At 36.5% G+C, this 14,575-nt stretch overlaps 1 long non-coding RNA gene across 1 annotated transcript in view; it reads left to right on the top strand.

Annotated features, from left to right (window-relative positions):
* The window catches only part of LOC131932448 (uncharacterized), a 39,920-nt gene extending 25,628 nt beyond the window's left edge, over nt 1-14,292 (top strand). The window contains exon 3 of the long non-coding RNA XR_009384585.1: nt 14,147-14,292. This is a non-coding gene — a long non-coding RNA (uncharacterized LOC131932448). The remainder of the gene's footprint in view (nt 1-14,146) is intronic.
* The last annotated feature ends 283 nt before the right edge of the window (nt 14,293-14,575 follow it).

Here is a 14,575-nt window from a genome sequence, read left to right as displayed (position 1 = left end):
CTTAAAAGCTATGAAAATCAATTAATTTATTAAAATACAGTAATTATCTTCTTGTTCGACTTGTACTTTCAACTAATGCAAAATTTAAATTCTATTTTAGCTGAGAAAAAAATATTTTTAAAAAATTCAATTTCTTAAAAATTTTAGAATGTTTTTTTTAAAGAAATAAAATCAAAGCAAAAATATCAGACGTTTTTGTCGTTTTACGCCGACCAGCCTCTTCCAATATCCGCCATAATTGGCGCGTCCACTTTGTTTTGATTTCTTCCTCTTAAGTAGCCGTACCCTCAATATGGCGGCCGTGTTTCAACTCAAAAACACTCTTAACATTTCCCTTAAATTATTGATGTCATTTTCCTTTCCTGTCAAGTTTTTCTTCGATTTTAAATGTTTATGAATTTTTTTTTAAATATGTATAAGGTTTCCTACATGAATAAGTCTAATATATTATATCTGGAATGCTACATTAAAATGTCAGAGGTGTATAGAAAAGGAAGAAATCTGGTCTTTAGGAGATGGATTTTTATGGTCCAGTTTTCATTTCTTAAACAATGTTTGGATCCAATGTTCGTCATGAAATCTAGTGGCTCAGTTATTATTTGAATTCAACTTTTTTCATTGGAAAGATAATTGTTTTTTTTTTTAAATACTACCAGAGTTCTCCAAAATAAACAAAATTGCTCAATTTCTCATAACTCTTTTTGCTATCTAAAAAAAACTTTTAATTTATCATCGATAAAAATTGTCTTTATCTCAAAACAAAAACAATTAAACTCTCTTTTATTTAAAAGATAAATTATACTGTCAGACACCGCAAAGATGAACAAAGTATCGTTTTCAAGTAAATATTTCTATTTCAAGTTTAGATCTATCAAATTATTTAAATGTACTTTAATAAATATTATTATTTAACACAATCCAAATCGTTAATCCATTAGTCGCGGGTTTCTAAAAGTGTTCTTAACCAAACATATTTATCTACACTGAGATCAACTCTTTTGATTGGAGGCGAACTTTACTGGGAAATTTGATCGAGGATGTCCGTATTTTAGAGCTAGCACGCAACTTTTAGAACGCAACCAAAAATAAAATGAAACGTTGTGGCGAATATCCTCTCAAGTTTCATCTCAAATGTCCTCTTAAATGTCCTCTTAAATGTCCTCTTAAATGTCCTCTTAAATATCCTCTTAAATGTCCTCTTAGAGACTGGGAACATACTGTAAACTCGGTCGTTTTCGTTTTATGCTGACTCGCAATTCTAAGAAAATTTTACAAATCTTTAAACATTTTCTTCCATTTTCTTTTTTTTTCATACTCGATAGCTTTGCAGCTTTTTTTTTTTTGCCTGGTACATTTAAGTAGCGATAGAGAGCTGGACTGCTAATCCGTAAGTATCGAGTTCGAATCCGGGTTCAAGTCAGTAGACCGTCCCTGAGTCCACCCAACTCTGATGGGTACCTAACTCACGTTAGGGAAAGTAAAGGCGGCTGGGCATAGTGCTGACCACACTATCTCTTGATATGCCGAGGTCACAGAAACAAGTGAACTCTACTTCACTTGCCCCATAAACCGTCAGGTTTGAAAGGGAAACTTTAATTTTTACTTTTACATTTAAGTACCCTGTTTTTAAGATACTGCAGTCGTAGAGCACATGGCACCTAACCAGATAGTCTTAAGTTCAGATTACGGGCTGAATTCCTTAGAACGTCCCTGAGTTCACCCAGCCCTAATGAGTACCTGACTGACTTCAGGGGAAAATAAATGTCACTGGCCAATGTCGCGATGACCCCACTATTCCTTCATGTTCCGAGGTAAAAAAAAAAACAGGTTAACTCTACCTCATTTTTCCCCATGGACCATTAGACGCGAAAGGCCAACTTAACATTTTTTACAGCCCTACAAGGAAAGATATCCGACTGTAAAAATGAAAGACAGAGAGAACAAAACGAGTAAGACTAGACATCTCTTCGTATTTTAATTGCTAGGAATATTCATGTCGTGGGCGTCCGCTAAAGAAATGGAGGGTTTTCCTTTGAAACCGAAACTCTCTGCTGTAAATGGATTAAAAATCTCACGTCTTATTTGATTGCGTTGTGAGTGTGTGAGTATGCGGTGTGTGCGTGCGTGCGTTGTGGTGTGTGTGTGCGTTGTGGTGTGTGTGTGTGCGATGTTTGTGTGTGTGTGCGTGTGTTAAAACATCGTCTTTATTTTCTGCAATTCTTGTTTTTTTTAATACTAAAATGTTTATGAATTAATTGTAAACTTATTTTTGCATCACATTATAATTTTTACCAACAAAACAAATAGCCAGCGTATTAGCAGTCCTGACATATTTTTAAATCACATTGTGCAAATACCAGATACATCACAAACATACCAATTGCTATAGCTATAAATTTCCCACTAGATTTCAACATACAATCAACCATGTTCTCATCCAAAACATAATCGTGGTATTGAAGCTCTTGTTGACTGAAGCCCATCTACACTGGTATAGATCTATGTGAACCTGTGGTCGATACTAAAACATCTTCAGTGTATGGGCTACCTCAGTATTCGCCGTATCGATATTGTCGGTAATCGCCGTATCAATATGGTTGGAAATCGCTTCAGTGTCTGGACTACGTCAGTATTCGCTGTCTCCGTAAGATCGGTAATCGCCGTAGCGATATGGTCGGTAATCGTCATATCGATAACGACTGTAACCAATGCCTCGACAAAGTCAGTAATGGACGTATCAATAACCTTTATATTCGGTGTCACGATATTGTCTGTAATCGACTTCTCGATAACTGTATGACCAATTTCTTATTTTGTTAGGTTCTTTATAAAAAGGTATCTAGGATACGGCAGTATTATATCCTATCCTTATCATATCATATTTTATTACAATAAGATTCGACGTAAGCACAGATATCGAGCTAGGTTTGGGTCTTTAGGTTAGCATTGGACAACTCCTAATACAATAGAATTCACTAGCACAGGGGTCAGCAACCTGCGGCTCGCGAGCCGCATGCGGCTCTTTTGATAGCAAGATGCGGCTCTCCAGCTCCTTGAACAAATACTAATAATCTTAATAAAAAAAAAAAATATTTGAAATAAAAAGATGTTAGTGGCTCTTTAAAACCAGGGAAATTTTGAAAATTGTAACTTTTGGCTCTTCCGCTTCAAAAGGTTGCCGACCCCTGCACTAGCAGACTTTTTGTTTTCAAACGGCAGAGATTTAAATTTGTACAAAACGATCTAGCTGGACAGATTGAACCATACAGATATTTTGCTTTCAAATTACAGAAATTTCAGTTCGAAAAATATAGGCATACAGTTTTAAATAAAGCAAGCAGATATTTTAATGTACAGCAACTGCACCATTTTCTGGTAATGTGAGTAAAGTCAAACAGTTTTCAAATATAATCCATTGCTTGCACTGTGTTTTTCTACGCTCTTCACTGACCATAAACGAATAAATATTCGAATCTGTTCTAGGGTTGTAATGACACTTTTGTCTCCCCTGTTTTACATCACAAACATAATGGAATATAACGATTTGAATTGTATAAAAATTAGAGTGGAGTATTATATTTCTAAAATGTATTGGAACTACGAAAAATTCGATATTTTAAAAGTTTATTACCGGGATCACGAATGCATTTAATACACAACTGGCAGGGGAGATAATTACAACTGGTAAATAAGGGCGAGCAGTGTAGCTTTACAGAAGTACGAGTGTTGAATAAAACACACAGAACGTTGTGACAGGTTTAATTTCGCTGAGTGCTTGAATGGTTTAGTACTGATAAATATCTTTTGTTTGCTTTTCGATTCTCTCTCAGTTGTTGTTTTCGTTTGAATAAATAATTGCTGGGGTAGCAAGGGAATAGAGAGTGGGGAAGGGGATAGAATGTGAGAGATTTGGGAATGGGGGATTGGTATAGGAGTGTGGTGAGATGTGGGATATGAGGTGAGGGAAGGGAAGGGAAGGATAGGGAATGGGAATAGGGAGTAGGTGATCGCGGAGTGGAATCGGTTAAAATGGGAATGTGGAGGGATAGGGAATGGGAATATGGAGTGGGGGAGTAGATGTGTGGGAAAGGGAAATTGGGAGAGAGGAATTTGGAGAGGTAAAAGAGGGAGTGTATTAGGGTAGAAAAGGGGAATGGGGTTGAGGGAATGACGGGAGAAAGAAGGTTTGACACAATGCGTGGAGGAATAAAGAGTGTGTGAGTGGGGGAAGGTGAAAAGAGTGTGTTAAAACAAGGAGTGGGGATAAAGTGGGAGTCGATTATCCCCCTGTGACAATTTGTTCACATTAAAGCTTTTAGTTCGTTCATGAAAGTATTCTATATTATATTTATTGTCCTCATTATTTCAAAGCTACACGCCAATTAATCACACGAGTAATTGGATACCTCTATTGGGGACGTGTGAACGCGAATAGCTTAATCGATAATATCTGTACTGGTTGTATTTGCCCGTTGAGGACAAATACAGGAATCGTATGTATAGGAAACGAAACACACAGGCGCGTCACAGTAGACGGTCAACGTTATTTTGGTCCTGTTATTTATGTCCTCGGTTATATAAAAAAAAAACAGGATTAAGGGACATAAACTTATTCTTTAGACCATGTGAAAAAGACAATTATATTCTTAATTTGAGAATCATTTCAATTTAACGTAAAAGTGATGGGGGTTTGGGGAGGAGGGTGTTATTAAAAAAAACGGAATTCACTTCTGTAATCATTGAGATAAACTATTTTTTATGGTGTTAGTTTTTGCTTTTTGTATTTACGCAATCGGAAGGTGTGCTTGAGTGATAGGGCGCTTGAGTCCTAACACGGAAATCTCTAGTTCGGATCTCGGTTTGAGCTTGAATCTGCCCAGCTCTGATGGGTACCTGAAACTTGTTAGAGAAAGAGACAGCGATTGTGCTGACCACGACATTCCTGCATAGGCCGAGTTATAAAATAACGTGAACTCTACTTCATCTGCCCTATGGATGATTAGGTCTGTAAAAGGAACTTAAATTTTTTACAAGATCGTAGTTTGGGTATGAGTGGTTTTACGTAACAAAAACACTGGGTAAGACAAATTTTATGTAACTATACATTTCTTAAAAATATATTTTAAATACAACATTTTCAGCCCACCTTAACCAAAGAATTAAAACGTAGGAAGCAATGACGTAAGCACATAAAGTAATGACGTACATCAAGTAAAAGTACAGTAGGTCTTCCTATTCTCGTAAACACTGTATTTCCCAGCCGCCGTCCCCTTGCTAATTAGTAATATTTGCCGTAACCATGGAAACCATAAAAAAAGAGTGAGAAATGAAATTAAGTTGCGGAGCTGTGCTGGTATTTGTTCAGTTTTTGGCCTTCCGGTATTGGCCAGGGACAATGAAGATGGACGGGGAAAGATCCAGGCACGTATGGTTGCCAGGACCAATGAAAATATCAATCTGTTGTTTTAGTTTTACCACCAGCTCTGGTAAATAAACCACCTATATGTGAGCAGGAAGTAATTTAGTGGTGTTTGGGAGAGATTGAAGTTCATTAGTTAGGGCGTTATACAAACGTTACCTACCCATATTATACATATAAATACATATTTAAATTCATACATATATAAATGCACATAATTATATATATATATATATATATATATATATATATATATATATATATATATATATATATATATATATATATATACATAGCTGTATTTATATACAAGAAAATATGATTAACATATATATATATATATATATATATATATATATATATATATATATATATATATATATATATATATATATATATATATATATATATATATATATATATATATATATAATTATGTGTACTTGCTTATACAGAATTATATATTTATTATTATTTATTATATTATAAGGTATATAAAAATATGTATGAAATTCTCAGATATAGAGAGGTGGGGGCACTAAAGTCTCCACGTGAATCTTCCTCCGGGCCCACATCAATTACTCTGATATTCCAAATGTCGAATATTAACTGAGTTAATGGGCTTATAAGCATAAACAAGATAAACCCCGAATTGTCCGCTTTAAAATATCCCAAGAACGTAAATCTCGTGGAGATTAATATAATTTAACAGCCATTCAGTGTGTATGAACATGGCGCCAAGCACATTTACATAATCAGGTACGGCTGCACAAGAGAGGCCCCACGGTCGTCCCCTGGGGGTAGTTAGGAATCAAGCGAGCGCGAGTTGTGGGGGGGGGGGGGGGGGTCCGGGATGTATGTTCAGTTGGACGTCAACATGACGGGGGGGGGGGTGTCGTTAAGTGATTTGTGATGTCTAGCGCTCGAGGGTGAGGGGGTATTTCTAGAACCAGCCGAAATGTTATTTGACTCGGTCAACCCACTAGTGTACAAGACAATGTGATATGTGCATATTAAAACGGTAGCCTTGTAAACATAATGTGTACACGCTGCAGAATACGTTCATAAAATTTTGTAGACTGTTGCTCGTGTGTTTACAAACATAAGCTGGCAACAGTTGTTGTGTACACTAGCGAAGCCTAGCTGTGTAAATACACAATGTGCCACGTTGATTACATTACAACCTTCTCATTCCTAGCCCTGTGTAAATACACAATGTGCCACGTTGATTACATTACAACCTTCTCATTCCTAGCCTCCAAGTTTTATTTTTCCTTACAATTGTCAACAATGCCCACGTAACAGAGACCAGTCCATCTGTGGCTATTTCAGCAGCTTCATCGATTAAGTAATTAATTCTTTCTCTTTCCTTTAGAATAGATTATGGATTAGAAAAAAATATCCATGGAAATTTTTTTTTATAATCTTACCTTAAAATCTAAATGTAAAAGACATAATATAAATATGAACGACGGCGTTTTTTCCTTGCATTGAGTTAAAATTAATTTTATTTTTACATAAACATTTGGAAGGTGGATTCTCTTTATAAGTTTTATTTAAACAGAAAAATGTAGCCCGTGTGGTGACCGGAAAGATGCGCTACGGAAAACTGCGCAACGGAAAAAATGTGCGCAAGGGCATTTTAGTCTTCATACAATTTTGCTTGCATAGACATTAACAGAGAGTGACTACATGTAAATTGAAGCATGAGAAAACATATTGTCACGAAATATGACTACATTAAATTTATTTAGTATAACGATTTTGTATTTTTGCACTTTTCTGTTTGCGCAGTTTTTCGTTGCGCAGTTTTTCCTATTGCGATTTTTTCTGATCACCGGTAAAGAATGGTTGCGTTTCATTAGTTTATTAAGTTGTATTTTTAAAACTACCCGGCCTGTTCAGATATTGTCTCGCGACATTTGATTCAGTTGTTTACCTTACCAGAATGTTCCGAAAATTTCTCTAAACTGTCAGTACTTTTTTATTTTTTTGCTCACCAATCACCGGCATAGATCAGACGAGAAATCTTATTTACATTGCCTCCAAGATTCCCATTGATATTCAGCAACCTCCCCGGAAATTTTGGAGTTTGACGAGACTTGAGAATGTCATCAGAGCAGACGTAACAGATAGCAGACATGAGATATCTCTCTATCTATGTAAGATAGCAGACATGAGATATCTCTCCATCTATCTCTAACGACAAGGTGTATAGACACTGCCAAAGGTTTATATAGCAGAGAACAGCATTGTTTGTGACGTGTAATGACGTGTGTTTTGATGGTGTTGTTTATGCTGTACTTGTGTTATTCATATTTTTATCGTGTTAATGTCATTCGTGTTGTTGTTTTTTTTTTGTGGTTGCTCTATTTATATCGTGATGATTGTTGTGTTTTTATTTAGTGTGGATCTAGCTGTTTTCATACTGTTGTTGTAGCTATGCTATTGATATCGTGATGATGGTTGTGTTTTTATTTAGTGTGGATCTAGCTGTTTTCATACTGTTGTTGTAGCTACGCTGTTGATATCGTGATAAAGATTGTGTTTTTATTTATAGTGTGATTCTAGTTATGTTTTCATACTGTTGTTGTAGCTATGCTATTGATATCGTGATGATTGTTGTGTTTTTATTTAGTGTGGATCTAGCTGTTTTCATACTGTTGTTGTAGCTACGCTGTTGATATCGTGATAAAGATTGTGTTTTTATTTATAGTGTGATTCTAGTTATGTTTTCATACTGTTGTTGTAGCTATGCTATTGATATCGTGATGATGGTTGTGTTTTTATTTAGTGTGGATCTAGCTGTTTTCATACTGTTGTTGTAGCTATGCTATTGATATCGTGATGATGATTGTGTTTTTATTCATAGTGTATTTCTAGTTATGTTTTCATACTGTTGTTGTAGCTATTGCTATCGTGATGATGGTTACTCTATTCATACTGTTAAGCTGTCCGTGTTATTCTTTAGGTGATGTTGGCTGTAATAGTGAGTCTGCATAGATGATGGTTATGTTGTACTACTAATACTTTGATGGTTGTGTTTTGTTATGTATACTTTAATGATGGTTGTCATGTGATATACATACTTTGATGGATGTGTTGTGCTATTCATATTTTGATGGTTGTATTGTGCTATACATAACTTTGGTGGATGGTATTGTAGTTCATGCGATGGATTAGAGATGTGTCAGGTATATCTGCTTACCCACCCTTTCTGCTGCACTTTGATAAAAACAAACGTGAGATTTGGTGGCGAACAGCGGGGGAAGCTTAAAAAAACAGTCGTGTTTGTGCGACATTACCCCACACCATACATCGCCCCCCCCCCCCACCACACACACACATACACACTACACCCCTCACGTAGAACTCTTTACGTCAATTAAAGAGATCTTTGGGTACCACCTGGTCGAGTGGTAGAGCACACGACACATACATCACGAAACCTGCCGACTCTGAATCTAGCGAACTCTAATGTTTACATCACTACATGAAAAAAGAGGGGGTAGGGATGTGAGCGGCTGGATGTAGTGCTGACCACACAATCCATTTATCAGGGGAAAAAATGGTACCCTACTTTAACTGTGTACGGCTCATCAGGTCATACAAATGTTCCGGTAAGAGCCGTGGAATCGATTCATATATCCAATAGCCCAGCAAAGGGAGGTTATGCACGCGTTGTATGCTTTCAGAGTGACGTCTGTAGATGGGCATTAACTTTTTATCAGCTAGCTGTGGGTTATCAAATAACACTTTAGGCCGGCTTAAGTGCCGGCTATGAACTGGTTATATAGCAGCGTCAAATCGTCATTAGTGCTAGAACATTGATCCGCCGTTAATTTACGATTCGTCAAAGTTTTTAACCGTGCTGATAGGGGAGTAATTTTTAAGACATTATCTCATTTTGGCTAGCGTTAGTATATGTATAATGTATGCTTTTGTGAGTAGGAAAAATGTTTTATAATAAAAAAAAATTCAAGTGCGTATTTTACGTGTTGCCTCCCCGGAGGAAAAATAAAATGGCTTAATTCTAGATGAATTTTGTTTCGGAAATATTAGCTAATAAATTCCTAATATGCTAACTAAAACTGAAAAAAATAAATTATTTTTAAAATCAGTTTAGTAGTTATGAATTTAAAAACAACAAAATCAAACATTTTAAAAAAAAAGAAAGTAAACTAGTAAAAAAACCATAAGTGAAATATTGATTAACTAAATCACATTCGATCTTCGATCACGACTTTTCATTAGAGAAAATTGTGTAGTAGTAGCTAGTTAATTAAATTATTATTATGGATGGTTAGAAAATATCAAATGATCAATTGAGGAAGAGGGAGCCCCATTAAAGATTAAAGGGAAATTACAAGAGACGCTTTGGGTAAGGGAGAAAACTCTAGTTCAAGTATATGGACACACAAGGGACAAACAAGGGAAGCAAGACATGACTAACCAGCTTCATCTGGTGAGATAACCCGGGTGTTATTTTCTTTTAATCTCATTTACAAGTCTAGAACGTTAATTAGGGCGCCTTGCTTGGAGGGGAGAACGAGTTCAGTTCATTTTTGGAGCTGAATGTCAAGCTGCTTGTTAGTACCGTTTCCATGGAAACAACTTCCGGGTTAGTAAATTTGGCACAAAAGGGAAAACATGTAATAAGACCATATCTATTTTAAAGTCTCATCTGGAAACTGAACTTATACCCAGTGTTTCTTCCAGACTTTTTTCTTCGGGGGGGGGGGGGGGGGGGGGGGGCACTTGAATTTTTCGGAGGAGCGGTAGACTTTCTTCGGGGGGGGGAGGGGCGGACACTGTTAAAAGTATATATTTTCTATATAAATTATATAAATTTCATTTCGTTCGGGGGGGGGGGGGCGGTATAATTTTTCCGTGGGGGGGAGGCATGGGGGGGATGCCTGGAAGAAACTCTGCTTATACCATATTGAGTCTTGCTGAGATTTACGCAAGGAACCCATAAGTACATAAGCAGACAAATATAATGTCCATATATCTATATGTATATATGTATATAAATATATATATATATATATATATATATATATATATATATATATATATATACGTGGTTTTGTACTTTAGGAACACCTATGCATATGCAATATGTGCAATTCAAAGGGCACCCTGTACTAACTCACACGTTGAAATGGGCATAATACCCCACGTCAGTTGTGCGCCATTAACATTACAAACGCCATACAACATTAATAATGCCCGGGTATAGGCTATTCTATGAGTTGATCGCTTCGCGCTATGAAACAAAAGTACCATAAAAAACATTCGAGAAGTGTGTCTGTGGGGGAGGGGGATGATTCCTGTTGTCCAGGGTTGGTCATCCTGACACTTATCCAACAAACCTCTGCACTGAGATTAAATAAAAACCAACCCCAGGCTGAACTACATCGACGGTTCTCAATCTTCTACAGGTCATGGCCCTGTCAGCTCGTATTGCCCAAGGAAAGGTAACTCCATTTTCTTTTTGATTACCTGAATAAGAAAGAAATGGATATGAAGCAATACGCCGAGCTAATAAAACCGATGTGGTGTTATATTCTATCAACTTTGACATTTCGTGTTGTCTTATTGGTGTGTATTCAGAGAAAGTAACCATAGTATATTCACAACGCGAGTTGTTCATTAACCGAATATTGTTGTCTGTTTGTAAGCCTATTGTCCGCCCCCCCCCCCCTCTAAAAGTTTTATCTCTCCCCCCCCCCCCCTCATGGAGAAATAAGTCCGTAATAAACAATGGTCACAACTTACAATCTACATTAGTATGGACTGGATACTAGCTGCAATTTTTCTGTCGTTGCCCATCAATCGTCTCTAACTGGCTGCAGTGGGTGGAATCCATACGGCATTAACAAAGAAAAATTAAAAATGATACATGGCCGATGTCAGACTTTTCTAGACGAAAAAAAAAAGCTATAAATCTTTTAAAACATCACTTTTAAAGGAATGAGCTGACTTTAAAATAGAATAAAACAGTTGGCTTTTTTTTTTCAAAAACACATCACTATTAATTGTATATAACCGATTATAATAACTCTTTTCTGCGCAAACTAAAAGATTCACACACACACACACACACACACACACACGCACACAAACACTCACATTCTCTCGCACCAAGTACCTACATGTGCTCAGCGGAAATGAAGTCTAAACATTTTGTCATAAAAAAATAACATTTCTAAAGGGCATTAACTGTTGAAATAGATATTGTAATAATCGACGTTTTTTTTTTTTTGCCTCTTGTGGTGCACACGTACTAAAAAGCTACGCCCTCCCTCCTTCTAAAGAAACCAGCGCCCTTTATATAAAGCTTCCTTCTACAACTACTACCAGGAAGGAGCGCCCCTCTCATAAAGCGACGGCCCACACATCTCTACCAGGAATTTGCGCCCCTCCCATAAAGCTTTATTCTACCACCTATATCAGAATGGAGCGCCCCTTACATAAAGCTATACCTACTGCATCTAACAGGAAATAGCGCCCCTCGCATAAAACTGCGCCCTCCTATCTCTACCAGTAGCAGCGCCCTCTGCCAGAACGCCCTACTCTCTGGCCAACGATGACCTAATTGGAATTCCGGACAAGCTAAATGAAACTTCCTTGTTTTGAAATATATTGCCTGAAAAGAAATGGATATCAATTTCTTGGTTGGCGAAACGGCATACATCTTTGTCCTCTAGTGCATAATCAATATAAACACAACGACAATAGAGCTCGCGGGCAGCTGCAGAGAGCTACAATAAATCATGTTAATGTTGCATGTTCTGAGACAAGGAAGTTAAGTGGGGACTAAAGCTTATGGGTTGTGTGTGTGGGGGGGGGGGGGGGGGGGGGTGTTAGAGTGGGGGTTTTGGTGTGGGTGGTTATTGAGGTTGTGGTGTTTGTTGGTGTGGGGTGGTTGTTGGAGGGGTTGTTTCTTTGGGGTGAAGGTCGTGTAAGGTGGGGTCAGTTTTAGGATGGATATGGGGTTTGATCGTGTGGGTGTGTTATTAAGTTGGGGTCATGTGTATTGAGGTCGAGTTTTTTTTTTTTATTTTGGTGACTTCAACTCTAGATTATTTTTTGGGGGGAGGGCGGGGGGAGAGGGGGTCGTTTTTGACCAATGTGAAGGTTGTTTGGAATGTTAGTGTGATACGTTAATTAGTGGTAGTAAAATTTGAATGTAGCATTAGTGAAAGTGGGACCTTGTCTAGCTGATGAAAAGATGGCAGGCTAATTTTTAGATGACAGGTACAAAGCTCCTGAAAGCATGTGTCATGGGAGGGATTCAAACATTTTTCCATATGTATACAATCCTATATATATATATATATATATATATATATATATATATATATATATATATATATATATATATATATATATAGGGGTCCATGGGAGGGGTTATAACCCTCTAACCCCCCTTTGCCCACGCCACTGGTGGGTGTAGAATTGTTATATGATAGTAGATGCCACAGTATTCGTTTTGATTGTGTGAATATTTATGGACAAGGGAAATAAGTAATCAGAAGTAAAAATGTTATCTCCCTTCTCAAACTTTGGTCTTCTACTAGATTACTAAAGTTAATTGCTAATACAATTTTTATGTTGTTTTTTTTTTTTATTATAATTTTATGTCACAGTCATCTTGCGGTTTTAGACGCAAATTTTAATTAGAATTTGACCCGACTAGACGGATAGAATGGCTATTACAAAATACAGAGTTAAAAATACATTTTTACGTTTTCGCCTAAAATTTATCGTTATAATGAGCTTGGCAATCATTCAAAAATAAACTTGATTTGGCTGGTAAACTAAATCTGGCAATAAAATATTGGCCCTCGTGAGATCCCACGCTTAATTATTTAGATTTTACGCCCGTCCTGACATCCCCGCCCCTGCCTACTTTTGTGTACAAATGCGATTCAACCTAATTTATGAGGTTTAGAAAAGAAAACATGGGTCGTAAATACACGACGACACATTCCTAAGGGGAGGGGTTTCGAAATGTTTTGACGATGTCTGATGAAGTGGAGGGGTTGGTCAGGATATATAGCGAGAATTTTGCATTTTAAAAAATAATGTTAGAAACTGAATTTTAGCCATTATTTTGCATGTTGAAAAAATATATTACTCTATTTAAGTAAAAAATGTTGACGAAGCTCATTAAATTATTTAGTGGGAAATTGATGTGTTTAAAAATAAAAACAGCAATTTTGAGGGGGAGTTGTAGGCTGAGGTGTCACGTATTTTATGGAAAGGGGGAGGGGCGTTTGGCGGTTTGTGACGATGTGTGACATTGGGGAGGGGAGGGGTGGTAAAAATCGTCAAAAAAGTTTGATGTCTTTTATTTATGACCCAATACGTGCTTTGTTTATCAATATATTTATCAATATATTTTAGTTTGTCTATTGACCTCTATAAAATCATGTAAATGAAACGTTGTCCCATACCTAACTAGAGTTATTAAATGTTTTAAAAGTAATTAATTTACCTGCTCTGTCCAACGAGTTCTGATTAGAAAATTAATTATTTCTTAAGCCATGAATAAAATGAGCATCAAAATATTGTTATGTGAACTTTTGATTTGATCAGCCAAAGGTGTGGTTTATACTGGTTTTCATGTTTCATCATTTTCTGCTACGGAAAAAAAAAGATTTAAATCATTTCTAACATTTTTTTTCCTGACATTCTTTTTTTTAATTTTATTCACAGATCCACATGGCGGTCACGTGAGTTCATTTACAATCAGCTAATTATCTTTAAACCATTATTGTATTAAATTACATTACTGGACAGTGTTTAACCATAAATCTGTTTACGTAGATGAATCTTTTACTTCAACAAAACAAACATGTTCTTTGCTATGTGTCTTCAATGTCTGAAGATGACGTTTTTGTAATGTAGCAGATGATATCACGTCTGTTCTGAAATGATATTAATTACTAGCTGTATCCCGTGCTCCGCCACGGTAAATCATTTTTAAATATACCAACTTTGGAACAGAACAAAACTAAACACAACACAAACGAACAAACGCAAAAAAAAACAACGAAAAGCGAACACAACACTCATAACATAAACACAATTTAAATGCAATCATAAAGGCATATTGCTCACAGTCTAGCCCGTAGCGCCAAATCG

The sequence above is a fragment of the Physella acuta genome, unplaced genomic scaffold (assembly GCF_028476545.2).
Source record: "Physella acuta isolate Inbredline_101_S28 unplaced genomic scaffold, ASM2847654v3 ptg002180l, whole genome shotgun sequence".
In the NCBI taxonomy this organism is placed as follows: domain Eukaryota; kingdom Metazoa; phylum Mollusca; class Gastropoda; family Physidae; genus Physella; species Physella acuta.
Note: the sequence above shows the minus strand (reverse complement) of the source record. Positions and strands in the feature narration are given on the sequence as shown.